Consider the following 26,908-nt stretch of genomic DNA (forward strand, 5'->3'; position numbering starts at 1 on the left):
TCCCTGGGAGTAAAATGACTTCCACTTGCTTTTCAATTTGACTCTTGGTCTTTATTTTTATTTCTATAACAGCATTTAGGTTGAAAACAGTATTTGACTCTAAAAGAAGCACCCTTCTATGATTGCAATTTTAGCATTTGTTGCTACCCTGGACCATGAGTCCTTCAAGGATGGGGACCATGTCTTGCTGTCATCTTGCCTCTGTCACCCCCCACCAGTGCAAACCACAGAGCAGGAGCGTGACATGTGCATATTGAATGGGTAGACAGTGAACGTGAAGGAGAGGGCCAAACCTGCCCTTGGCCTTGAGTGAATTTGCCAGACTGGAGTGGGCTTTGCACTATTCTTCCATGGTCTCTGGATGTAGGGGTGGATTCATCTGGAAGTTGTCCCAGGAAATAGGTGGCCTGGGCTTGAGATGTCTCAGTGACTTGGTAAAGATTTACCTTAGGCTTATTTCAGGAGTTTGCCACCACTAATAGGAAACCAAACTGCTCAAATGAGATCATCCATGGGAGAATCAATATTTATTAGCTGTTGTTTGAAAAAAAGCACATGTCATTATTTTCTCATCTCCCCCAACGATAAAGAGGCAGAAGCTTTACAGAAAGAAACTTGAATGAGTGAGGGAAGGATTGAAAGGATGATTAAGTAAAGTAAGCAGGGAGGAGAGTCATTTATGTGTACATGTAATTCCCATGTCTGGTTGCTTCTCCTAGCCTAGCATGGATCCCATGATTCAGACTTTGCCAGCATGGCTAGAGCTATGGATTCCCAGGATCCGTTCAGTCTTGCATTTCACTATATGTCATCCATATTAGCCCTGATTAGGTCAGAACAGAAGCCACTCTAGGTGTTTCAGGTAGGAAGAGGTTTAATACGGGGTATTAGCGATGTCTGCGGTCACTGGAAGGTGGAGATTTCTGTTTTCAGGAAACCATGAAGTGCAGCCATCTCAAGGAAGTTGCCCTCCCACCCTGCCCCTGAACTCAGCTGCTGCTCCAAGGGGAGTAATTCTCAGAGGGCTGCCCATGGTTGGCCATTCAGGTTTGCAGTGTGGGAACGGATGATTCTCGGGATGATCTCCCAAACATCTGCCTTCTGCTAAATGCCCAGCTGCCTGCGAACAGCTGCCCCTGGGGAATATTGACTTCTCTTTCTCCTCAGTCTTCCAGAGCTCCCCAAGAGCCTCTCTTTGGCAGAACTGATCCAGAACCATACTAGAAAGGGATTTTAGACTAGTTCCGAGCTTCTTCCCTGAGGGGCTGGGGGCAGGATGCTCCTGAGACAATTACAGACAGTCCTGCCTGTACATGTATAGTCTGCACGGACTCATGTCCGTCCATTCATTCACTCATTCATCCAGTGAGTAACGAGGACCTGCCATTCCCCAGAGTCTGCACTTGTACTGGGCTTGCTTCTTTAAGAATTGTGAGCTCGGGTCTGTATCTCCTAATTTTTTTTTTTTTTATCTCCCACAGTATGTTGCACAGTCTGGAGCACGCAAGCTCATGCAGTGATTGCCTGTTGACTTAGCTGACCTCAAACATGGCAGGCTTGCTATTGCCAGCAAAAGAGGATGAAGTGAGAAACATAACTTCCACGTGTCTGTACAGGGATGTAAATTATTTAGTATATATTTTGTGCATACCTTAGCATTATAAAGGCATAATGCCTAATTAAAGACTTTGAAAAAACTAATTAAAATTTAAAAAATCACTTCTATTTCATTATCATTTACCAAAATCATTTACCAATATTTTTAGTTTGTTTTTTAATTATCTTTTCCATTTTCTTTTAGATAGTATTAATATAGTATTGCTATTACTTTATATCTTTTTTCTTAATATGTTATAGGTATTTTAATATTATTTGTAAAAATTTTAATAGCTGAGGAAGAGTCAATTGAGTGGATTCATTATCATTTATTCAATCATTCTCCTAGTACTGAACATTTAGATTGTTTCCAATATTGGATAGTGTTTAAGCCCTCATTCTTCATTCTGTCGGGCTGGCTTCTCTTCTTGGAGATGTATAGTGGATAGAAACTCAGTTTTTCCTCTTCATATTTAGGGAGAAAACCCAGTTCTTCCCTACTGTACTTTCATCCCGTGAGTCTCCTTTACTACTCACATAGCACACTTCACTTCTGATACTCCTGGTCAGTAAATGTGTGGGTTTTTTTCCCTACAACAAACAATTTTCTGCAACACCCGCTGGGTGTCCTACGATTTAACTCGGCTCTGACACTGTCTACCCAGAGATAGCATCAGATCTCCAGGTTAAGGGCTCAGTCCCACAAGATGCCCCTCCCCCACACACTTCAGATGCCAGTTGTAAGCTCAGGTTAACGGTTATGCTTCTGACCAACCAGCGATAGGTGGGAGGTTCCAACGACCTCCTCCTTGGGGTCAATAATTTGCTAGAGTGACTCGTAGAACTCAGGGCAACACATTTACCAGTTTATTAAAAGCTATGATAAAGGATAGAGATGAACATCCAGATGGAGGAAATGCAGACGATGAGGTCCCGAGTGCAGGAGCTTCTGTCCCTGTGAACCTGGGTTCGTCACCCTCTCTGTGTGGATGTATTGCCAACCTGGAAGCTCTCCAAAGCCTAACTATTGGGGTTTTATGGAGGCTTCCTCACGTAGGCATGATCAGTATGAACTCTCCCTCTCTGGAGGATGAGGGTGCAGCTGAAAATTCCAAACTTCTAATTATGGCTTGGGCTTACCTGAGACCAGCCCCCATCCAGGAGCCATTCTGGAGCCCACCCAGAGTCGCCTCATTAGAACAAGAGAAGCTCCCAGTCCTCTTACCAACTTAGGAATAGACAAGGGTTTCAGGAGCTCTGTGCTGGCAACTGGGGGGCGGAGACCAACAAATACATTATTTCACAGGATGTTCTGTGGCTCAGCTCAGGGCTTGAGTTCCCCCCTCACCTCCCTGCCTTTGCCGGTGCTGCTGCTTTCCTCCACGGGCACTGCCTTCCTTCCTGACTCCAGGTGATGTTTGGGCAGTGCCCAGCTCAGAGTGCCTGTTCTGTTTTTCCTTGTACTCACAGTACAAAACAGGGCTCCGAGGTGCCCTCCGCGAAGTCGCTAAGGGCAGCAGCTCAGTGTCCCGGCCCCTACAGTAGCACTTGCCCCACGTGCGGTGCTGCCATCCTCACCCTGACTGACTGAGCTCCTCAAAGCGTGCCCCAAGCCTCCCTGCACCCAAGCATCCACAGCCAGGTGCCTGGCACTTGTGGGTGCTCGGGACGGTGTTGAATAAGGGCATAAAGGTGCACCACCCAGAGTGAGCTTACTGGATGCGGATGGGGCCGGAGCTGGCAGAGCAGCACAGGCCACCCTTCCTCAGTTGAAAAACAGGAAGAGAACTTGTGGAGGTTTCCTTTGTTACCCTGTGGAGCAGGATGCACATTTTTAGTGCAGAGAGTTCCAAGCTGAAGGGTTTTACCTTATCAGCGGATACCCATTCCTGGCATCTCTTTAAATGCTAATTAGAGTCTCCCCCCAGGGATATCTGGCAGATTCAGCTTCGCTCTGAATAATTTTCATCCTCTTTGTGCAGAGGTGCAGGTGTGAACTGAGAGTGTTACCTGGATGCCCCAACTCCTCTGATCTGCGCTCAACGTTGTCTCCCTTCTATTCCATCCACCCACCGCCTCGCAGCGCCCACTCTTGCCTTGAGAGAAGGCTGCTCCTGGTGTCGCTCCCTGGGTAGAAAGAAAAGTGAGTAGCAGTGACTCTTGTAATCTCCACGAGCACCTTTTCGGGTAGGGTTTATCATCCCCATTTTAACAGATGAGGAAGCTGAGACCCAGAGCCCTTTGTGAACTTGCCCGAAGTCACAAAGGCTAAGTGGCAGAGGTGGGATTCAAACGCGCACCTGGTCCAAGTTTCACGGGACCCAGCAGGTAAGAAAACCAACAAGTGTCCTTTATTGAAGACTTTTTGGGGTCAGGTTCTTTGCTAAATACTGCTTTACGCACATTAACCACTTACTTTCTATGAACCCCCATGAACCTTCATGAGGGAGCCATCTCAGCTGTGTTTGGCGGGGAGATGAAGAAACTAGGGGATAAGAGGGTAAACAGCTGGCATAAGATCACAGGGCCACTAAACAGTTTCCCCTTCACTGAAGTCTCACTCGCAGCGCTGTCTTTCCTGGGCCTCCTCTTCTGCGGGGGGGTCTCTTCACTCAGTTAAAGGCTGAGCTGTGTGTGGCTTTCTGTGTAGCACAGCTAAGTATTTGTCCCAGTAGACGTGACACAGGATGGCCTGCAGCCGGTCACCCACGCTCGGCCAGGGGCTCCCTGTGGACACTGAGACTCACACTCTGGAAGCCTCGGTCACTGAGCCACACGGCTGTGGTGTGATGGACAGTGTACGCCTCCTTCCCACCTGCCAGGAGCTCTCAAAGCTCTAGTGGAGCAGGATTTCCCTTCATGTGAGCTGCATCTGCAATGCTCTGGTGTGTGGGAGGACATTCACATCACTTTCCTGGATTCCAGCAATCCTCCTGGCTGGCCTCCCACAGCCTTTCTTGCCGCTTTCCAGCCATCCTCCACACGATAATCAGAATAGTCATTAAAAAATGCAAAGCTGCTTATGTTGCTCATTCCCTGAAAACGCTCTTGTGGCTTCCCTTGCTCTTCAGACAATGGCCCCAGTCCGTAGCTTGACCACTGCATGGCACTGCCTGTCTGCCCTCACTGTGCTTAGCCACCCTGAACTTTCAGATTCTTGGTTTGCTCCTTTCCACCTCAGGACCTTTGCTCTTGGTAGTCCTTTATTCTAAAGTATTCTCAGGGCCCCCGGGTGGCTCAGTCGGTTAAGCTTCCAATTCTTGAACTCAGCTCAAATCTTGATCTTGGGGTTGTAAGTTCAAGCCCCACATTGGCCTCCACTCTGGGGCATGGAGCCTATTTAAAAAAACAAACAAACAAAAACTACAGATTGAGGACAAAGTGGAAGTGGTTAATGTCCTCTTTCACTCCCCCAGAAATGAAGTCTTAACCAGTGAGTCAGGAGTTTTTAAGGGGCGCCTGGGTGGCTCAGTAGGTTGAACGTGCAACTCTTGGTTTTGGCTCAGGTCATGATCTCTGGGTCGTGAAATTAAGCCCCATGTAGGGCTCTGCACTCAGCACAGAGTCTGCTTGATATTATCTCTCTCTCTCTCTCTCTCTAATAAGTAAATAAACAAATCTTTAAAAAATAAAGTATTCTCTATGCTATGCCAGGCCCACTTCTCAGCTCCTAAATCTTGGCCTAAATGTCCCTTCCTCAGAGGACCATCCTAACTCCTGCAGAGCCACACCACTTCCCCACCCAAAAACGTTGGATGTTAAGGATTGCACTACTCATACTTTTGAAGCTATTTCTTGTAGATACTTGAATTTTTCCAAGCCTGATTTTGCAGAAGCTCTTCCTGAAAACTTTTCTGCATCCAAATGAAGTTGTCCTTATACTCTGAACATCAAGGGCTGCTGGAAACACACAACTGGAAAGAATTTCTGCTTGTAATTAAATTGTAGCTAATGAAATAAGTGACATGTTGATCTGTCTCACTGCTCACATATCTGGGACCGTGGGTTGCATACTAATTTCTGGTCTACATCAATTAAAGTCCTATGGAAAAAAAACTGGCCCCCTTTAGAGAATCTTGGAGGACAGTGGGGCCCTTGCAAAGAGATTGGAAGGGACAGAAGGGAGGGAAGCCGTGGGTCCCAGAGCTCTGTTTTCACCCAATCATGGCTGAAGGAGAGGCAGATGAGTGAGATCTGGGTTTTGAAACTGTAATCAATTTGGATTATAGAAATATTCTCACAATCCACTGTGAATCTTCTTAGTCCCGAGGAGAGGCAAATAACAAGAAAACAATTGAATTCCAGGGCTTCGGTCCAAACCCAATCAGTGTCTCTGAGCTGTCCCTTGGTTCATATGGCATCAGGGCAGCTTTCTTCTTTAGCTACTATATCAGGAGGGGAGAACTGATGTCGGTAATGAGGGCCTCCTGGCAGACACCTGGGAACAGCTTGATTGCATGCAGAATGCTCCTACCCATTAAGGCAGGGAAGTAAAATCTGTATCAAGATTCATGAAAAATTTTACATCCTTGCTAATTGCTGTATCAGTCATTCCAGAAATCAGTGTTCAGTTTATACAGAGAACATGGACCCATGTCCATGAGGCCTGCACCTGCTGAAGAACGTAGTAAGTGCTCAAGACACGGCATAATTTTGGGTTTGGAGGTTCTGTAATAAAACTGTATGTGTGTGTTTCTTGTGATAGCTGGGCTTTGTGGGGCCACATCCTGATAGGATTGGTCAATTTAATCTATAAGAATAGGTCCTGTACATAGAGTGAGATGTTCTCACTGTCAGTCATCCATGGAAGAGGCAGGGAAGTAAAGAGCATTACGCAGAAGAGATAGAGACCTCCTGTCTCTCTCAGGGCCTCTCTGGATTCTACTTTTAAGTCCTTATGATGTCTAGACTCACCTGTGGGTACTTGCCAGGTGCCAGGCTTTGGGCTACTTTTCTTTGTATAGTACTTGCTTTAAAACTCTCTGCCCTAAAGTGGAAGGAGTTCTCTGCATTTTTACAGAAGGCAGACTGAGACTCTCAGAGATCAAGTTTTGTAGCTAGTAAGGGGTGGTCTTGTAAATACCTGTAACCTGCACTTTTATCCATGGAGCTATTCTGCATTCTGGGTAGTGGGTTGGAAATAGTGATGTGCTGGTAACTGTTTAGCGACCAGCTCTCAGAATTAAGTAAATAAATAACACCCTGATTTTTGCCAATTTCTATGGTGTAAATATTCCCAGCATGGTCCATTTCAAGCTGCCGACATGAAGACATTCAATGAACGGGAGCTGGGAAGAGAGGCACACAGCGATCAGGCTCCAGCACACCTCTGGAATGAAGCCACCCACACAGTAGAAACAAACTAAAACTTGGCATGCTGAATTGAAGGGGGTTGCTGGAAGCTCCAGCTCTGGACAGTAAAGCCTGTTACTGAGCTGAGTGAAACCTTGAGAGTTAGTTTATGGAGCTGCATACTGCTCTCTTCCTTCTTTGTTTTCTACCAGCCTTTCCTGAAGCCTCAAGGAAATGCCTCTCCTGGCTCCACTCCACCGCAGGGGATTGAGGAAAGGGGTGAAGACCTTTCTGGCTCACCCCTACCAGTCTCAAGTGGTGTGGGCAGAGATGCTCCCTGAGAACTCCCCAAGGGCACAGGGAATCTTGGGGAGTGTAGGGACTGTGGCTGTTCCTCTTCTCATGCAAATATTCTTCCATGTGATTATTTAAGAGAGATGGGCATTTTTTTTAAAGAAGATTTGAAAGTGTTCTCTGAGAGAACTAAAATCTCTCTCCCTCCCCCCACCCCGTCATTGTATGTAATCATCTCTTGACCTTCAGCCTCAAGGTCATCATCACTCTTGCTTTTCCATTACTGTCAGCTTTCCCTTAAATGTGCTGTGGACCACCTGTATCAGAATCACCTAAAATGCTTGATTGGAAATGTAGATTTCAGATCCAGAAATCTACATTTAATCAGCACTTCAGTTGATCATGTTCAACGTTTGAAAGCCATTTCTCTAAATTATATTTTCTAAAATGTCTCCAGCAGAATTAGAAGGTATGATATTGCGTTTATAAGAAATATACATTTGGTCATTCAGATAACCAAAAAGTATGAGAAATACTTATTTGGTCTTCACCTGTCTGACTCACAGCTTCTAAAACCCTTGGAATTTCCTTAGTGTTTGGGGAGATAAAGATCTCTTTTGTTATGTTAATGAGGTGACTTTTGGGGAGCCCTTAAAAATGGGGGCTGGGTTACCAATGGAGCCATCCATGTGATTAGAGGGTTCAAACCGTCAATCCTACCCTCTTGACCTCCAGGGAGGAGAGAGTAGGAGCTGGAGTTCGAATCAGTCGCCAATTGCCAATGATTTGTTCCATCATGCCTATATAATGAAGCTTCCATGCAAACCCAGAAGGATGGGGTTTGGAGAGCTTTTGTTGGTAGATTATGGAGATTTGGGGAGCATGGCGTGCCTGGAGAGGGCATGCAAGCTCTGTGCCCTTTCCCCACACCTTGTCCTATGCATCTCTTTCTTTTGACTGTTCTTGACTTATATCCTTTTATAATAAACTGGTGATCGAGTAAGTAAAATGTTTCTCTGAGTTCTGTGAGCTGCTCTAGCAGATTAATGGAAGGAGAAGGTTGTGGGAATCTCCAATCCGTAAAGTATTGGTCAGAAGTACAGGCAACAACCCGGAGTTGCTATTGGCATGCTGAATTGAAGGGGGTTGCTGGAAGCTCTAATTTGTAGCTGGTCAGTTGGAAACACAGGTAACAGTCTGGCTGGCACCGGCATCTGAAGGTGAGGTGAGGCAGCCCTATGGGACTGAATCCTTACCCTATGGAATCCAATGCTATCTCAGGGGAGAGAGTGTCCGCATTGAGTTGAATTGTAGGGCATCCAGCTGGTGTCCAGAACATTGTTCCAGTTGTTGGTGTGGGGAGCATATATTGTACATATATTGAAATTGGGTCCAGGAAACTGTTCGGCAGAAATCGGACATATATAAGTATTATGTTAAAAAAAAAAAGGAGCATGAAACAGGCCTCTTTGGCAAGGGTTGGCAAAGAGATAAATATTACTGAGTGGTCTGTTTCGATATGGTCCTTTAGCTAAGAAGAGTTTTTACATTTTTAAAGCACTGTACACAAAAATAAAGAAACTTGACCACAGGGAAACCTGGCATCCTTCATAGGTTAATGTGTCCTGGGGTGTACAGCATTTCTCAATCTTGTTTGAACATAGAATTCCTCCATCTTTATTTTTTTATGGAGCGTATTGTGGAACTAGTGTTCTATGGAGTGTGTTCTGAGAAACACTGCTCTAAACAAATGAATTCTGATCCAGATGTGGCAGTCAGGGTCCCCTGAATCTCCTTTGTCTTGGCCGGGAGTGCCATTCTGCCATGACACCACGGTCATTCCACGCTCCCAGGCTTCCTGTTCCAGACGTCTCTCCTCCATCATCTACTGCCATCTCCCACATCAGTCCCATCAATCCTTTTCTTTCAGAACTCTTAGGACATTAGCATTTGTTTGGTAAAACAGTGACTTTCTGAAGCTGTCCAAGGAAATGAAGGGTTCCAGAAAACAGTACTTTCTGGCTTTCTGAGGGGTTACTGTTTTGGGCATGAAACCATTATTCAGTTTAATTCTTTTGGACAGGAAACTTTTGAACTATACCGCATGATTTGCTAATCAAAACAAGAAACATTGAACATAACTTTTTTGGTGACATGATAAAGAGGGAAGATCATTTGATGAGAGTCATGTTTCCAGCTCACTCTACCACTAATGAGGTGGGAGGCTTGAGAAATTCACTTTTCCACCCTGGCCTCTGATAGAATGAGGCTATTTGCCTAGATGTTCTTCAGGCTTCCTTATAGCTCTAACAGTGTGATGTTCTTAGGTTGCAGAGTTCCAGGAAGGGAATGGGATAAGACAAGTCCACTCAAGCTTATATTAGATTTATATCTGGTGATTTCTCACTAGCCACACACATCAGTTAGTATGCTTACAATACAGAGTTTAAAAACATTCTAATTGATACTTAATGCTATTTGGTGAACAAAACTCACATTTTTACACAGCAAAAGATTAGGAATCAAAGACTTTCTTAATACTGTTAAGTGGATTTTCTTCTTCATGAGTGAGTCTGGCAGGCCTTTGATCATGGACTTGGATAGAACGTTGGTATTTTTATGACTTTTAGAAAGCCCCAGCTGTCTGAGACACTCTGTCCCTGAAGTCTCACAAATCTGACTTGATCACTGTTAATTTATTTCCCAGATAAAGCTATTGACTGTGGGAAAGTTGCTTTTCACTTTGCAGGAAGGTCATGAACTTCATTTTGTGGATTTCTGTTTATTAGATGGTGCCATTGGCATGAAAACCTTAGCTCAGCTTTTACTGTGCCTCTAAATCATTTCATCATCTCTGACTTTCCAACAGAGACTGCTCTGTATAGTTCTGTTTTCTCCTTAATCTTCAGCTCATTCATCTTTTTCAGCCTAGGAAGAGGCTTTATTTTTCTTCTCCATCTCAAAGCTTCTAAAGCCCCAATGGCTTTTCCTTTCTCCATTCATTCATTCATTCAACATTTCTTGAGTGTGTGATTTGTATGGATCTGGCACAGTCCTTCCTGTTCAGGGTACCGCCATTCTGGTGGGAAGTCAGAATAAATAAGTATACCAATAAATGTATATCTTACAAGTCTGAATACCAGAGGAGAAGCATTTACCTTGCTCAAATGGAAGAATCAGGAAAATTTCCCAGTGACAGTGATCTGTGAGTTGTGTCTGAAAGACTAAGTCAGAATTCGATAGGAGACAGTTGGGTGACCAGCATGGAGAGAACAATATGTGCAAAACCATCAAAGCCTGAGAAAGTGCGGCATGATCAGAGAGAGTGATGGAGGGCCTAGAAAGGAGGATGTCTCAGGCAGTGTTGGGAGAAGAGCTAGAAGAGCTGGTAGGGGCTCTATCATCTGGATAGAGATAGAAGTGTGTTTCCTGTCCTGTGCTCCTGCCCCATCCCTTTGGCCTTCTCCAGGATCTTGCTTCAATAATGTCCCTTTTGATCTTCTCTTTCAGTCCACAGATAAGCTTATATCTTCTCTTTCAACACACATGCACACACACGCAATGCAATTTCACTCCAATCTGCTTTAACCTTACACCTCATGGTCCTCAGTACCTTGTTTCTGAAGTTCTTGAAAAAGCAGTTTGTCTCGATTTCTTTACTTCCGTGTCTCTCATTTTCTCCATCCCATTGCAATCTGACTTGAGAAAAAAAGAGAGGGAATATGTTTGGGTATAGTTATCCAACTTTTAAACTTTTAAATCTAAGACCTGTGAGTCAACTTCTTTTGGTTCACCCACTGTAAAGTTTAAAGATTGCCATTTTCTCTTCTTCCTTATATTTGCAGCTCATGTAGACTCAGTACCTACCTGAATATATTTCAATTTACTTAAAACAAGTCTGTTTTCTTTTTCTTCCCTGAACAATTTTGTAAGGTCAATGGCTCTTTTAATACCAAGGCTGTGGGGATGCGCATTCAATGCAGAGGCTGAAACAGGAATCTGTTTTCCTTTATCTTCACCCAGAGAAGAAATGCACAGTAATGGGGAAGCAGCAGAAGAAAACAAGAGGGAGAGAGAGATGATTCACACTGTCAGGGGAAAATGCTGTAACGGTTTTGTGTGCCTCCTTTGCAGAGGTCATTCTACCATTCCAGCTACTGCATAAATAACCGATAGGTGTTACTGTGTGGCCAGCATTGAGGATACCGAGATGCAAACTGACGTCCTGAATTCATAGATTCCTAGTCTGGGGAGACAGACCAAAATGTCAGATTGCAATTTAGCAGTTTCCTAGGGGCCTGGAGGGAAGAGTACAGAGAACACCAAATGCAAAGGGCAAGTAAGGTAGCATTGGCTGGGTGAGGTGTCTTGAAGGACAAATAGAAGCATGCCAGGCGGTTGAAGGAAGGAGGCTATTAAGGCAGAGGGAGCAGGATGTCTCAATGCACAGAGAGAGACAGGAGAAGGCGGTGCATTCAGGAACTGCAGCTGGTGTTAGTGCTGGCTGTGGCTGAAACCAGGGGTACAGAAGTGGTCACAGGCTGTGTAATGAAGGACTTTGAGGTGCATGCATGAGATTGGATTTTATCATTTAGTATTAGGAGCTGCTGAGGGGTGTTAATCAGGGCAGAAATAGTAGAGAGGTTTGTAACTGATCACAGCAAGCCATCCTTTCTCCACCTTACTTTGGATATCTCTGCCTGATCTTTACACTCAGATTCTTGTTCTTTGTTAAAATACGATACCTTTATCCATTCCTCTCCTTTCCCCGCTCTGACCCCACCTAAATTTGCCATTCCTCCTGGTCCTCTTCTTTAGTGACGAGTTTTGCCATCCTTCCCTCTTGAGACCAGAAACGTCTCTTTCTTATCCCCCCACACCTAATGTTGTGACTCTGAGTCTTTCATATTTCTTATATTCACTTCCTCCTTTATCCCCCTGACAGCTTTTCTGATTTTGCTTAAGCTCTCATCATTTCTTTTCTGGGTTGATACAATAGCCACTGAACCGATCTGTGCCTTAAATATCCTTCGTAACTCTGCAGTGTGAGCCCATAAAATGGTAAGCTGATCATCTGATACCCTGATTAAAATCACCACTCCTCAGGAGGTAGACTCCCACAGCCTCTGCTGGGTGGGCGGGCAGAGATCGTCAGTCCAGGACGGGGAGACAATCAGCTGGCATCTCCCAGAAAACTGGAAATAAACCTCAGAGCCACAAACCAGCTGCTGTGGGTACTTGACCCGCACACTGAGAAAAAAATAGGTTCTGGGCGCCATGTTTAGCCTGTTTACAAAGCAGAATGAGAAAACTTGCTCTACAGAGAGAGCGGCAGAGTGATGGCAGAGGGGATGAGAGATCGTGTGGTCCCAGAGAGAGCGGACTCAGTGGTGGGGTGGGTCTGTGCCTGGTTCAGAGTGTGTGTCGTTTCTGGTACCAGGTCTTCCTGGGGCCTGTCTGCACTCCCTAGGAGTTTGTGTTGACAGTTCTCATCATCCAAAAAACCCCACCTCTCACTATTGCTCAAGTAAGTTCTGTTTCTTACAACTAAAAACTTAAGTGGGGGACTGATGGAAACAACTCACATTCAGGCCTCTGTGACCCTGACATCTGTGGTTTGTGCATGTCCAGTGTTTCCCCAAAACACCAGTGATTCCCCAGGACAAGGCCAGTCCAATCGCTCATGTCCAGCGGTTCCCCAGGACCGCACCAGTCCAATTGCGCATGTCCGGCTCTTCCCCAGGACAGCACAGGTCCAATTGCGCATGTCCAGCGTTTCCCCAGGATAGCGCAGGTCCAAGCGCTGAGTCCTGAACACTTTCTGTTGCGCTTTATCACCTCTCTAGGATCGTGGCCTGGAACGGAATGTCATAACTGGGGACAGGTTTTAATGTGTTGTGCTCTTTTTCATCACAGATAGAAGGCTGTTACTGCCATACAGAGGTCTTGATGGTGTCAGGGGTTTTGGATACTTCCATGGAAGTCAAAATTTTACAGAACCTTGCACAATCATTCAAAATTAATGTCTTCTGTTTGACAGAACTGTGTTTGGCATTGGAGATACAGAGAAGATGAAATACAGTCCCTGACCTCAGAGGACTCTTAGAGGGATAGATACAAAACTTTCAGGGGACAGACACAAGTTTTTAAAAACGCTCATATTACTGGTGATGGAGCTGAGGTCTAGGAGATGGGATTTAATCAAGACAGTGCTAATCTCTGTTCTTTCCATGCTGAATATATGTCCTGTTGGGCACTAAATTATTCTGTCTTTTGGCCCAACTGGCATTATGCATTAGTGGAAAATTAGAGTTTTACGTAATTGCCCTCAAAGAGAATATGGAATCCAGCATTCTTGGAAATTGCATAAGCTTTAATAATGCCAGCTATTAGGTCTACTTTTGGGAATAACCAATTGAGTTCTACAAGGTCATCCTACATAGTGAAGATGAAATAAATAGATGTGAAATACTCCCAAAATTGCCTAAGCAGTTGCTTTCTGGTAACAGTAAAATGTAATAACTAGGTCAATAACAATGTGGTAACAATTTTAGGAAGGCCACATGAGACTATATACTTGTTATCCTGAATTCATTGATTTTTGTAAAATCTGGACAAAGTCCACTGCGAAATGGAAGCGAAGTGTCAGCAGAAAGGGAGTGAGACACCAGAGGGGTGACTTGAAAGTCCTGATACCAGCTAGGCTGGATAGCAAGATGGTTTATATTGTTTTGGAATTTTATAAAACTTCAACATGATTCAAAATTCAAATTATGAAACAAGGAATATACATAAAAGTTTATCTTCTAATTCTCTATCCCTGACCTATTCCTTTCTCACATTTTATTTATTTTATAGCTTATTTTTCCTTTTTTAAATGTAAAAAATACAGTCAGTTCTTATTATTCACAAATTCCATGTTTGCAAATTCACTTACATGCTAAAATTTATTTGTAACACCCGAATCAATATTTGTAGCATTTCATGGTCATTCATGAACATGTGTAGAGCATTAAAAAACTCGAGTCACCCTAACATGATGTAGATATTTCTAGCTGAGGCTAAACAAAGAATGTTCTTGTTTCAGCTCTCATATGTAAACAAGTGTCCTTTTTGTTCTGTTTTGTTTTTTAAAGATTTTATTTATTTGACAGAGAGAGAGAACACGCACAATCAGGGTGAGCGGCAGGCAGAGGGAGAAGCAAACTCCCCGCTGAGTAGGGAGCCTGATGCAGGGCTCCATGCAGAGCTCCATGCAGGGCTCGATCCCAGGACCCTGAGATCACGACCTGAGCCAAAGGCAGACACTTAACCGACTGAGCCACCCAGGTGTCCCCAAACAAGAGTCCTTATTGCAGGGTGTTTAGGGTTGCATTTTATGCTTTTTGCTGTGATTTCATTGTTTAAAATGGCCCACAAGCATAGTGCTGAAATGTTCCTAAGAGTAAGAAGACCGTGATATACCTTACAGAGAAAATACATGTGTGGGATAAGCTTCATTCAAGTACATTACTTTGATTTTTTTTTCACTTCACATTAAATCCTAGAGATCATTCCATGGTAGTACACAGAAGCGTTCTTTATTCTTTAAGATAACTGTATACCGTTTGTAGATGTACCACATTTTTTCAACTAGTCCCCTATAGATAAACATTTAAGTTATTTTCAGGATTTTTTAAATTGACATATATAGTATCGTGCATACATCTTTTTATATTTTTGCCACTATATGCTTGCATTGATACTTAGAAGTAAGATTGCTGTGTCAAACGATAAATGCATATGTAATTTTGCTAGATATTACCAAGTTCCCCTACCTGTGAGTTGTATTATTTTGTTTTCCTACCAGCAGAGAAGTACCCGTTTCCCTGTAGGCTTGATCAAAGGTTTCTTATCAAACTTTTGAATGATTGCCTCAGAGGTGAGAAATAAGATCTCAGTTTAATTTTAATTGACATTTCTCTTATTATCTTAACAGTGAGGTTGAGTGTCTTTTCTTATGGTGAAAGGCCATTTGCTTTTTTTTGTTGTGGTTGTCATCTCTAGCACTGGGCATTTATTTCAAGGACACATGGGAGAATTGGAAAGGCTGCACAACCAGGACTCCAGAGACCTGGAACATTGTTGGTCACCACATAGAACTCAGCAGCAGCATGGAGAGCCTGTCAGCAGCTCTGAGCCCCGTTAATAACTTGAGAAGTCTTCTGAGTTTATGACACAGCAACTCCATCTCTGTTTTTCTCCCCACCAGCTTCTTCCTGCTTAATTCCTGACTCATTCTCCCCTCTCCTTTCAACCTTTTTGTTTTTAGCTTACTCATGCCTTTTACTTACTCAGTAGTCATGTCAGCACATGGCCTCTGCCTCTTGCCTTCTCTTTGCTTCTCTCTGCTTCTTCCAATTGATCCTACCCTCTGCTCACTTTTTTTGCACATCTGATAGGAAAATTTCCTAAGAATGGAGTTAATGGATTGGATTATCCAGTAATCATTGAGTATAAAGTATTTTTCTGGGTAATGCTTTTGTACCAGACTGCTGGCCAATCTAGACGTAGTTTTCTTTGGGTCAGGTACCCGGCCTTAGTTCAGGAGCTCATGGTTAGAGCCTGAGGTTATGAGAATACAAAGCATGGAAACCCTAGGGCAAGGAAGTCCTCAGGAGAAAGGTATGTGCAAGGTTTCCCATGATTTTTCTTGGGATATCCAGTATTAACACTAAGAGCAAGAATATTATGAATTAACACGGCATCTTACAGATGAGTAGATTGAAGCTTAAAGACATTTAGTAACTTTCTCAAAGTCACATGGCTTATTAGAATCAAAGCAGGTGCTTCAGAGCCAAGATTCAATCCTGGGAGATGAGTAAGACATTTTGATTGTATTGACTCCTCTTTGGACTCCATGGGTGTTTGGATCTGGCTGCTTTGACCTTTAGCATATTTAACCTCCACATTTAAAAACAATAAAATTCTAAATCAGGATTATGCCTGAATGATGAATGTCTATTGAAAAAACATTTTTCTTTGGAAGGACTCTGTACTAATTTATTTCCTTGATCAATTTTTTTATACACTGTAGTTAAACCAGTTCCAGTTGTACTTTTATGTTACTAATGTTGATGTGGATAAATGCTTTCTGTGTGTATTTTACAACAAACTTTGATGTCGCCTTTAGTTTTGTTATTGCCATTTGTTTTGCTATTGAAAATTTTCATTGATTATAGTTTCTTCCAGCTTTTTCTCTATGTCTCTTATAGGTATTAACTTCAGTTTTCCCAGGGGCGCCTGGGTGGCTCAGTCAGTTAAGCATCTGCCTTCGACTCAGGTCATGATCCCAGGGTCCTGGGATTGAGTCCCGCATCAGGCTCCCTGCTTGCTTCTCCCTCTGCCTGCCGCTCTCCCTGCTTGTGCACGGGCTCTTGCTCTTTCTCTCTGACAAATAGATAAAATCTTTAAAAAAAAAACAACTTTAGTTTTAGTTTTCCCAGGTAAATTTTTTTAGGTGTAAATTTGGCTAGAAGGTTTGATTCTTTTGCTAGCTTTACTGTGTGCAGTTTTACCTTTGACAGTTTGTTTTTTTGTTGTTGTTGATTATGTCTTCAAAACAGATTTCCCCCCTCATTTTCTTCTTGCATTTTGCAATATACTCAATAATCTATGATTCTTCAGTTCCTTTTTGCCTATAACAAATTTTAGTCTGTAGAATTTTCATTGTCATCTGTTTCATTGTTGTATTTTGTGGTAATTCTTTCTATCAGTAACACTTGCTGTGAATTAGGAAATGTGCCCATGATTTGTGTTACTTTCTTGGGACAAAGCAAAGAATTCACGAGGGGCAAAGGCATAAGATTTTTGTCACCAGCTAGATTCCAAGGACTGGCTTTTACTGCTTACCTGCCACTCAGTAACCTTTGTCCTGCCTTTTCCCTTGCTCTCTCTCCTGGCTTTCCCTTTAACTCAGACAAAGGAAACCCGAAATCAACTCCCCAGGTGATAGCGACTGCCCTGATAAAGTCTCCCTTGGCCCAGACCACCCAGACCCTTTGAGCTAAACCTGACTAGCACCTGCACAGATGGATCACGGAGTGAGCTTTGGAATGACCTACAATCACCTTTACCTCATTATAATACTAAAATCTCCACTAAGGAGAAGCCTCAGCCTGATTTACGTATCGTACAATGTAGGCATGATTCCTTAAGGTGCATGCGCAACTTTGTGCCCACCACTACATACACACATACAATGACAAGGCTTCCCCATCTAATATCTAAATATTCATTCTAACCCTAAGCAAAAGGAATCCATTCACCCTCTCTCAGGGAGTTGGCTTTTAGAAGCCATTTTCTTATTTACTGCAAATAACAGTTTCTTTATGTTGACAACTCAACCTGGTGGGATTTCTGACTCACCCAAGGAGTGAACCGACTTTGGTTTGGTTACAATTTGAATGAGTTATAGGTTAAAGAATTGCATATAGCCAGGAGTTTGGATTCTATAAACAATACTCTTTTTTTTCAATCTCAGACACCTCCAAGGATACCTGGTATTTTTCCTTTCTTCTAGGAGTGGTTTGGGGCTATCAGGCCAAGGATCAGGCCCTTTGTCTCACAAGGCTGCTAATGGAGAGAAGAGGTCACCCTGAATTTGTGGGTAAGGTTGGAAAAAAACAAACAAACATGTAAACAAAAAAACTACCCAGGCCCTACTTGCCTCCATCGGCGGGGGTGGGTGGGTGGGTGGGGGGGCGCGGGACAAGATATTACTTTCCTGACCTTGGCTCCCAAGGTCCCCAGGCTGCCTTGGGGCTGGGGCCAGGGCTGGAAAAGAATGCCTTTCATCCTCCTTGATGAATCCAAGTTCTTCCAGGCTTGGAAAGTCTCCCAGGCCTTTCTCCAGTTCCCTTCAGAGCAAAGGCTCCCTGAGGCTTTGCTTGTCTGAATTCCAGGGGCCTTATGTCAGTTAAAGCACTTGGAAGTCATAGTCCGTTGTCTCCTTGATGCCTCTAATTTCAACTCTCCAATCTATTGCATTAGGTTCAATCCAGTCCATGGCTGTTAAGGCCATGGTGTCCAGTGGGATTTTTATTATTATTACAACCATAGAAACAAGGTTAATAATTAGCCAAAACAAATAGAAACAACCATTATACTTGGAGTCAATTTTTATTATGAACTGAGCATTAAGTCCATCATTCTAGCCTTGGCATTCTCGGAGATAAGGTATTCCATGACCTTGTCCTGAAGTGGCCCACCCTGGAGGTGCATTTAATGGGTTATACTCAACAAAAGACAAACATATAACACTCTTTGCTGATGTCCCATGTGATCAGCCCAAGGGACACATGGGTGGATAGTATTTATTGTAAAACAAAGCATCTCTCTTCTTCCCATTACCCATGGAAAGATGGTATTTAACATGCTGACCACAGTAGAATCAACAGAAATCTGTTGGCTCTGATTTTTTCACAGCCTGCTTTCTGAAACTTTTGGTCTCCCTTTCTAAACTGCTTTCTTTCCAACCTGCTCCCGATCTCAGCTCAAGATTTCTCACTCTGTGCTTGGACTTTGTCCTTGACACTCCCTAGATACTGATGTTTGTTTTACTCAAAGCTACAACTCAGATTATCCCATTGGCTTGTGGGCTTGGGATGCTCCTGGTAAAGGCGTCTCCTACTTTTGCTGCCTCCTGGAGCCCTTTGAATGCCAGGGCCACTATCGGGTTTGCCTAGGACTTGGAAGGAACCAGAGAGAGTGGAAGAAGTGTTTACTACTTGCCCATCTCTCTGCCTTCCACTGACAGTTCTCTGGTTTAGCCTTCAGATGTAACTAGGTGAGTGTCTCTCTGAAATAAGGTCAGTAGATCAGACTGATCATGAGCTGTAGTAGTAAGCAGGGTCCTATGGTCTTAGAATAGATTATTTTCTCCTAAGCCTCCATGCCCTTGAGGGATCTGTCCAAAGTCACCCAGTAATCTGCATTTGTTGTCCTAAAGAAAGAACTACACAGGAGTGCTGCTGTATGCTGTAGATCTGAAGTGATTGAGGGCTTGTGGTATGTGCACTGTTGCTGGGAAAGTGTGGTAGGCTAATCGGAGCAAGATCTGAATGCTGTTCATCTGTTGAACCACCACAGTACCTAGAAGGTGCCCGTGAACTATCATTTGAATTTAACTGAATGTGATTTGTAACTGTAAATCAATGTTCATGTGATCTCCTCAACAAGAGCTTGACTGCTTATGTACAATGTAGTAGATACATAGGACTTACATCGTAATATATGGTTTGCCAACTCTTTTATATCAAATATTTATCTCACAGCTATTAATTTCCCTGCTATCCTCTTTGGAAGGCCTATTGGAAAGTATGTGGGGTCTGGGATCAGAACGACAAACATTTGAATCCCTCTCTACCACATGCCAGCCATGCGCTTACATTTCTGTTTCTCTCAATAAAATAAAGGTAATAAAACCTATCCTGCCAGATACTTATGAAGATTGAGTATAATAATGTAGGGAGTTTCTTTTCTCCAATAGGCAACTGATAAATAATGCCTATTATCCCACTTGTTTCTCTCCCTCTTTGCCTCAAAGAAGTAAGAAATATATATTTTTTCCTCCTCAAATGAAAGGGGAACAGTGAAATGACTTGCTACATTCACTTAGCTTTTGAAGTGGAGGAGCCCAGACTAGGACCCAGACCTACTGACTTCAGTTCATAGGCTTTCTGTCAAACAGGCTTTGAACCAGAGTCATGAAGGTGGGCCTCCAGCCATACCACTCCCTGGCTTGTGGCTGTGGCAAAATCCCTCTGTGTTGCTAAGTCTTATTTCCCTAATCCTTCAAACTGGGGTAACAATAAAATATATCTTATAAGATTGTTTTGATGACCAGCTTCATTTATTTAAAGCAGTGGATTCTCATCCAGAAAATATGTAAGAATTATCTGAGAAACTTTTTGAACTCATTCCTGCATGGGACCACCCCTTGAGGTTGAGGGGTGCAAATAGGCATATATGTTTCAGTAAGGCTTTTTCATGTAATTCTGATGTACCCCAACTCACCCCAAGCTCCTGCCTGGAGAGAGTGTCTGCTTCTCGCTATAAAGTTCCACACAAATGTGAAAGATTATTAGTATTCCTCTTGAGTCTACATTGCATGGAGCCCTTAAGATGCTTATAAAAAGGGTGTGTTGTGGAGGAGAGATCAACAGTCTCTTGGATCAGCAACTATGCAACAAATCCAAGCCGTACATTCCCAGCTGCGTGGCTCTGGGCAGATTACAGAGCCTCTCCAAAAGTCATTCTCAGTGGGAAAGCAGGTGAACCAGTGCTCAGAATGAAAGAGGAATATGAATATAATGACCTTCCTTAAACCAAAAGGCCCTCCTTTGGTTGAGGAGTTGGGAGTACAGAGAGTTCAGGACCTTTGTTCAAGATCAGACAGCTTCTGAGTGGTGGCACTGGAATTTGAACCCAGGTGTCACTGATGCCAGAGCCAGAGCTCTTATACATTCTACACTGTCCTTCATTCACTCAGTAACAATTTATGGGGTGCTTATTATTTGCTCAGTGCTGCCCTAGGAGCCCACCCTATACCAGGAAAACAAACAGACGAAACCTCCTGTTCTCGCGGAGATTTGGCATTAGAGATTTGGCATTAGAAGAGCTATGGAAAGAAATTAACAAAGGGAAAAAAATCCAGCATAGAGGGGGATTGGGAGTGTGGGGGTGGAGGTGGGGGCCAGGCTGTATTTTTAGTCAGGTGGTCAGGCTGGGCCTCCCTGAGAATGGCCTGAAGCAAAGACTTGAAGGAGGTGAAGGAAATAGCCATGCACTTATCTGGGGGAGGATGGTCCCAGGCAGGAGACCAGCCTGTCTGACAGTCCTGAGGTGAGGGCAAGCCTGGCATGCTGGTGGACAAGCACAGACACTAGTGTGGCTGGCCCCGTGAGTGCACCGCAGAGAAGTAACAGAGGATGCCATGGAGGCTGTAGGTGGCAGAGGGCTGGCCACTGCAGGGCACTGAAGGGACTTCAGTTTTCACTCTGGAGTGAAATAGGAGCCACTGAAGGATTCCAAGCAGATTACTGACTTGACCTCAGTTATGCTAAGTGAAATAAGCCAGTCACAGAAGGACAAATACTGCATGATCCGACTTAGATCTGAAAAGAGTCAAACTCATAGGAGCAGAGAGTAGGGTGGTGGTTGTCAGGGGTTACAGGGAGGGGGAAATGAAGAGTAGCTAATCAAGTTTTAGTTATGCAAAATGCTGAACACAAAATAAATAATATGTTTAAAATGCTGAACACAATACCTGACACTTAGTAAAAGCTCAGTGTAGGCATTATTATCAGTAATTATTGAAGCTTGTGGTGATAGTGCCTTATTTGTGGTGTGTGGTGGGAGGGTGAGTGTGGGAGGGCATCACAAGCAGGAATTTAGCCACTGTTCTGCTCTTTGAGACACCTTCTAGACCCTCCTAGATTTCTCCTTGTCACAATTTTCACTTTGGCAAAATGGCATCAATGGGAATTCATTCCTGGCTATATTGTCATATCAAAGGGGAACATAAACCTGAATCAACATGAAACTGAGAGCAAACCTTTGTGACATGTGGTGCGTTTCAGTGAGCATGCGTGTGAGTGTATGTGTTTAATGGAGGTCACTGGTGTTGGATAGTCCCCCTGTAGAAGTGGGAGGGACCACCCAAAGTTTGGTTTGGATGTGGAGGCTGATGACACTTCATGCACCAAGAGAATTTGAGAGAAAGTTTATTGCTCACTGGAGGGATCCTGGGAAGGGTGGAGAAGGTGCCAACAAGTCTACATCGGGGTGGGCAAAGCAGAGGCAGCGGGTTTGGGACTTTCTGTGGCTAAGGAGTGGGGCTGGGGAGGGGCTCCTGCTCTTGGGGGATTTAACTTTCCTGCTGGTGCCAAAGGAGCTGATGTCATAGGCCTGCTTATCAGCCTGTCCAGATGTGAGGCCAAAGGGAAGGGAGGGTGAGGCCTAAGAGAAATCAGCCCTCTAACATCAAAAATGAGGTCAGACTATTACAATTGGTTATAAAGAGAATAAGAACTAAATACCATGAAAAATCATGTTAAAGTAGGAAATAACTTCCATAGCAAACTGTTACTGATGTAATGATTGAACGTGCTGATGTCACGAATGAATCAACAAAGACACATTTACCGTAACTCCAGTGACTGATATAGCACGTGACCAGTACTCTCACACCTCCCACCTGAGGGATTTATTATCTCTGAAAGAATGCCTGAAGTTACAAGTGGCCTTTCATGAGGACTTTGAAATACTCAATGCTGAGAGACGATGTTGGCTTGAAACAAGCATTTATGGGTATTGAGGGAGTGGGTTTCATTCATTCCTTATACTAATCAAGGGCTGACATTGTGCCCAGTAAAGTCTCAGGAGCCTGTGACACTGGATTAGAATAGTTCATTCTTGCAGGATAATAGAATAATTACAACACGGCGTTATATATTACATAATATGGTCAAGCACTTTGCTTGGGGAAGTAGAGGGGTCTGAGAGCACACAGTCAACATGATGGTGGAGGAAGTAAGGACAGAAAGAAGTGGGATTGGAGAGACCAGGGCAGATTAAAAAGATCATGAAGGGGGAGAGGTGATAGAACCTCGGTGGGGATTCAGTGGAGGGGTGGAAGAGTGACTAGGGCCAGAGGTCGCCCCCATGTTTCCGGCAGGGGCATCCTGGTAGAGGGAGGTGCTATTCACTGAACTAGGTAATACCCGTGGAGAGGCAGACTGGTGCGGAAGGTGTGGGTTTAGTTTTGGATATGCAGATTTGCAGATGACTGTGGGACATCCAATGTGATGCATCCTGAAAGCTGCCAAGGAGGGAGACCTGGATAGGATGTCTGCTGTGATTGGAGTCCTGGCAGTGCATCTGGTCAGCCGTGGAGAGTGAGCATGCTCTGGTGAGGGCCCTGGATAGCACGCTGAGGTGGGCTAGGACGGAAGCAGATGCTGGTGGCTCTTGGCATGGATTTTAAGCACTAATGTCCTCAGCAGCACTGAAGGCCAGAGTGGGAAGGAGGAAGCTGAAAGGACACAATTGTAGGTGGTTCCTGGGGAATCCCAGAAGTAGTGGGAGACCAGTGGCCACCATGCTTTTGAGGGAGGCCTGGGCTTCCATTGTTCATGCTAGATAAGAGCAAGAGCAAAGAACGACCACTTGTAGACACACAGTAGCGTGGCCTCAAGACCTTGGGATTACCCTTGTGATTTGGTGCCTCCTACGCTGCATGGCTGCATGGCTGGCTCTGGTCTCAGGTGAGGTTGGGAGAAATCACCTTGAGGCTGCGGGGGAGTTAGTGCCGGATGTGGATTAAACGATTTGTTTTCATCTGCTTACCTCCGCTGGCAGAAGAACACGACTGCCTGATTGCTTTGACATGGGAGGGGCCAAGAAGCAAGGACATGTGATGCCTAAGTATGAACTAGCTCCAGTGGAAAACCTGTTCCTGAAGAACTGGGTGTGGGCTTTGGGGCAGAGCAGATCTGCCTTCGCGGGCTATTGTGGGTCTCTCACTAGCTCTGTGACATGGGGCAACTGAGTTTCTATTTTCTTATTCTTAGAAAGATGAGAATTATTCATGTGGATAAAGACTAATGCAGGTGTTGAGTGCATGGCACACAGTAGGTATCCAGAAAGAATTAGTAGGCCTGTGGTTCCAGAGTGTTCCAGAATGCATTTGATATGACCCATCTTTACTTCCCACAGTGTGCTTGATTCCTGGCTTGCTTTGAGCCTGCAATAATGACCCCGGTGTGACTGTAAGTCAAATTCTTCTCTGCAGACACCAGTCCTGAAGGCAGATGGGATGGGCACTGTAAGTCATGTTGAATCCTTTAGAAAGTTGAATGAGTCCTCTGGGTTTTTAAAATGTCCTAGTTGGCTTTATTTGTGCTTCCCCAGAGGGAATGCATGGGGCTTGATCTGGTGCACCAGTGGCTCTAGGCAGAAACGCATCGTGGAGGAGGAGGAGCACGGGCTTTGAGTCCTGGCTCTTCCGCCTTCCATCACTGTGACCCTTGGGTGAGGGTGACAGTTCTCTTGAGTGTATTTTCCCACCTACAAAATGGACATAAAATCCAGGTTTTGTGGGGGCCAAAACATACAATTTGTGAGCCCTGTTTAAGAAAAAGAATGCAAAATTATGAACACAAAATCAGTTACAAAATTTACATTTAGAATGAGAAAAATCATTACAAACTACAAATAAAAAAAACCCTAAAATACCACAAACATCATGTAATTTAGAAATTTACTATTATTATTTAGCTGCCTGGCATATCTCTACAATACTGTTTTTCCTTACCTGTTTTGCTTTATTATTGTCTGATTACCTTTTTATAGGATAATGATTTTGTAATATCACTGTCTATGGAGAGAAGAGAAAGATACTGTATTCTTTCCTCTTGCATGCTGATCGAAAATTTTACTCGATTATTAGAGTATTGAGATGTTCTTTCTTAGCTTTATTAGTGTGTAAATTTTTATGCTTGTCAATTTTGGGAAACTTATCAAGTCTAAAAAATACACATATATATATATGTTGTATTCAAGTTTTCTCGTGTAGCACTTGTGCACTCTGAAATGAGAGTATTCTTTTATCAGTTTGTCTTCAATGTCCTATGTTGTCATTCTCAATTGTCAATCAGCAAAAAATGTTCCAATGTATTTATATGATTCCCTCCTCTTCACCAATTGGATTATCCAATAATTCAGGAGCCTTTTCATGACTTCTGTTCAGAATTGATCTCTTCCTTTTCCGGCTTAACTGCTTTTGTTTGTGATCTGAATTTTGGTTTTGGTTACCGTTGTATCACAGTGTCAGAATAATTCCTGTTGATTTCATAGCTCATGTATCTCATGAATTTGACTCTTCTCTCCGTTCCTTAATAAATCCATGATCGGCACTGTCCTACCACCTCAGGGAGCGACTGGAGGGACTTCATCGGGTGATGTAAGTGAAAAGGCTTACATGGCAAATGTTATGTTCTTATAAATTACTATAATTCCTTCCCACCCCCTCCGCCTCTGTTGCCCCGCACACCCCGGGCCTTAAAGAGAGTGGGCCATGAAGATCTATGAGTGACTTACCGCTTCCCTTCCCCAAAACTGGGAGGAGAGCAGAGGATGGAAGTGGACTATTCTTTTTTGTATCTGTCAGCTTGCATCACATTTTCTCTCTTGGCAAGCAGGATGAAGTACAATGCTTAAGATTTCCTTTAAAAGTTTGCTTTTAGAAAAAATAATCCCAGGATTTTCTTTGTTTCTGGTAAGAGCCTTTGCACAGAGCTTTAGGAGTTCACTCTGTTCCTGCAGTTTGGGGCATAGGCATCAGCTGGAGGTGACTCCCACTCTTCCCTGGTCCCCAATCATCAGTCCTGGGAATGTGTGGCTCACCCGCATTTTATCTGATACCTCTCCCAACAAGGCTCCTGTTCCTCAAATCTTTTCAGGTGCATCTCAAGGACAGTTTGCCTGCATAGCTTGGACATTTCTGGAGCTTGGATTTAAATACCAAGTCTAAAGCAATTTACCTTTAAAGGGATATTTTTTTATTTGAAAACTCATCTGTAAGGGATAATTTTATAGGGAAAAAAATCAATGCAGGAAATTAATTTCATTTGGTCATTATTTTAAAATGAATAATGGAGCTGGTATACCCTTATAAATGTGCTGTTAGCATTTCTGAGCTTTTCTAAGTGTAGTTACTTAAACCCTGTGGATTCCAGTGGGCTGTCTTTGGAGCAGAGAAATATCGCCTCCTCCTGCCAGTCTCCCCTGATTCCTTAGGCAGAGTTAGGAGACTCTTCCTTTCTCTCCTTCCACCCCCCTTAGTACTCTGTGTTCGCTTCCATTACAGGGTTAGTACTATTCATCTACTTGTCTGCTTCCTGTATTAAATGCCAGCTCTCTGAGGGCAGGAACTATGGTTCCTCAGGCCTCACTACCTGTGAGTCTTGCTACCTGTGGGAGCTCCCAAATCCTCCCACCTGGACTTCCCCTCTAGTAGGCTCCTGGCACTTACCCGAACACTGCTGAGCTACAGGTGTCCTCTGCACTGTGCCCTGGGCGCTCAGCTGTTCCCAGGGAGGTCATCCCTGCTGTAGCAGTCTCTCTGGTCTCCCATATCTAGGCCCATGCCTGATGATTCCTTCCGGTCTGGATGGCAGTGGCACTGACATGTTGGATGGACCTCTCTGGAGAGATGAAGGTTGGCACCCATGGCAGTGAAGGCAGATGGCTGTTATCCCTCATGGGTTCAGGCTCTCTGGTGCTGTCAGACTCCCTGGGAGTGGGCTCGCAAGGATCTCCCTGAAAAGAGAGGTCTTGTCTACTGCCCAGCTAGTTGCTCATGTTGGGGCTCAACTTGAGGTCAAGAAAGCCTGCTCTCAGAGGACCTTGCCCAGGCCCAGCAGTGAGGTTTGCCAGGGAGAAGATTCCAAGACCCTGGCTATGCGTTGCTGGTGGTTAGCCTCACTCCAGAAAGAAATGGCATCAAGCCAAGCTGGTGATGAATGGCTCTTGAAAGCATAGAGAATTGGATTTTGTGATGAGTCACTTATTTCCCCCCTTCTTCCATCTCTAAAGCCACAAGTAATACATAGATACATATATACAGAGCACTCAATATTTCAACCAGCTGAAGAAATCACCAAAACCCATGTGCAGTGTAGGG

The 26,908-nt window shown here is 44.0% G+C and overlaps 1 long non-coding RNA gene across 2 annotated transcripts in view; it reads left to right on the plus strand.

The window, feature by feature from the left end:
- Positions 1 to 3,438: 3,438 nt before the first annotated feature.
- The window catches only part of LOC121102894, a 115,054-nt gene continuing 91,584 nt past the window's right edge, over positions 3,439 to 26,908 (plus strand). The window contains exons 1-2 of one of the 2 annotated variants that reach the window (XR_005835006.1): positions 3,439 to 3,924; positions 17,744 to 17,830. This is a non-coding gene — a long non-coding RNA (uncharacterized LOC121102894). The remainder of the gene's footprint in view (positions 3,925 to 17,743; positions 17,831 to 26,908) is intronic. The other variant, XR_005835007.1, reaches the window with a different exon arrangement.

This window comes from Ursus maritimus, unplaced genomic scaffold (genome assembly GCF_017311325.1).
Source record: "Ursus maritimus isolate PB19 unplaced genomic scaffold, ASM1731132v1 scaffold_16, whole genome shotgun sequence".
Lineage (NCBI taxonomy): Eukaryota > Metazoa > Chordata > Mammalia > Carnivora > Ursidae > Ursus > Ursus maritimus.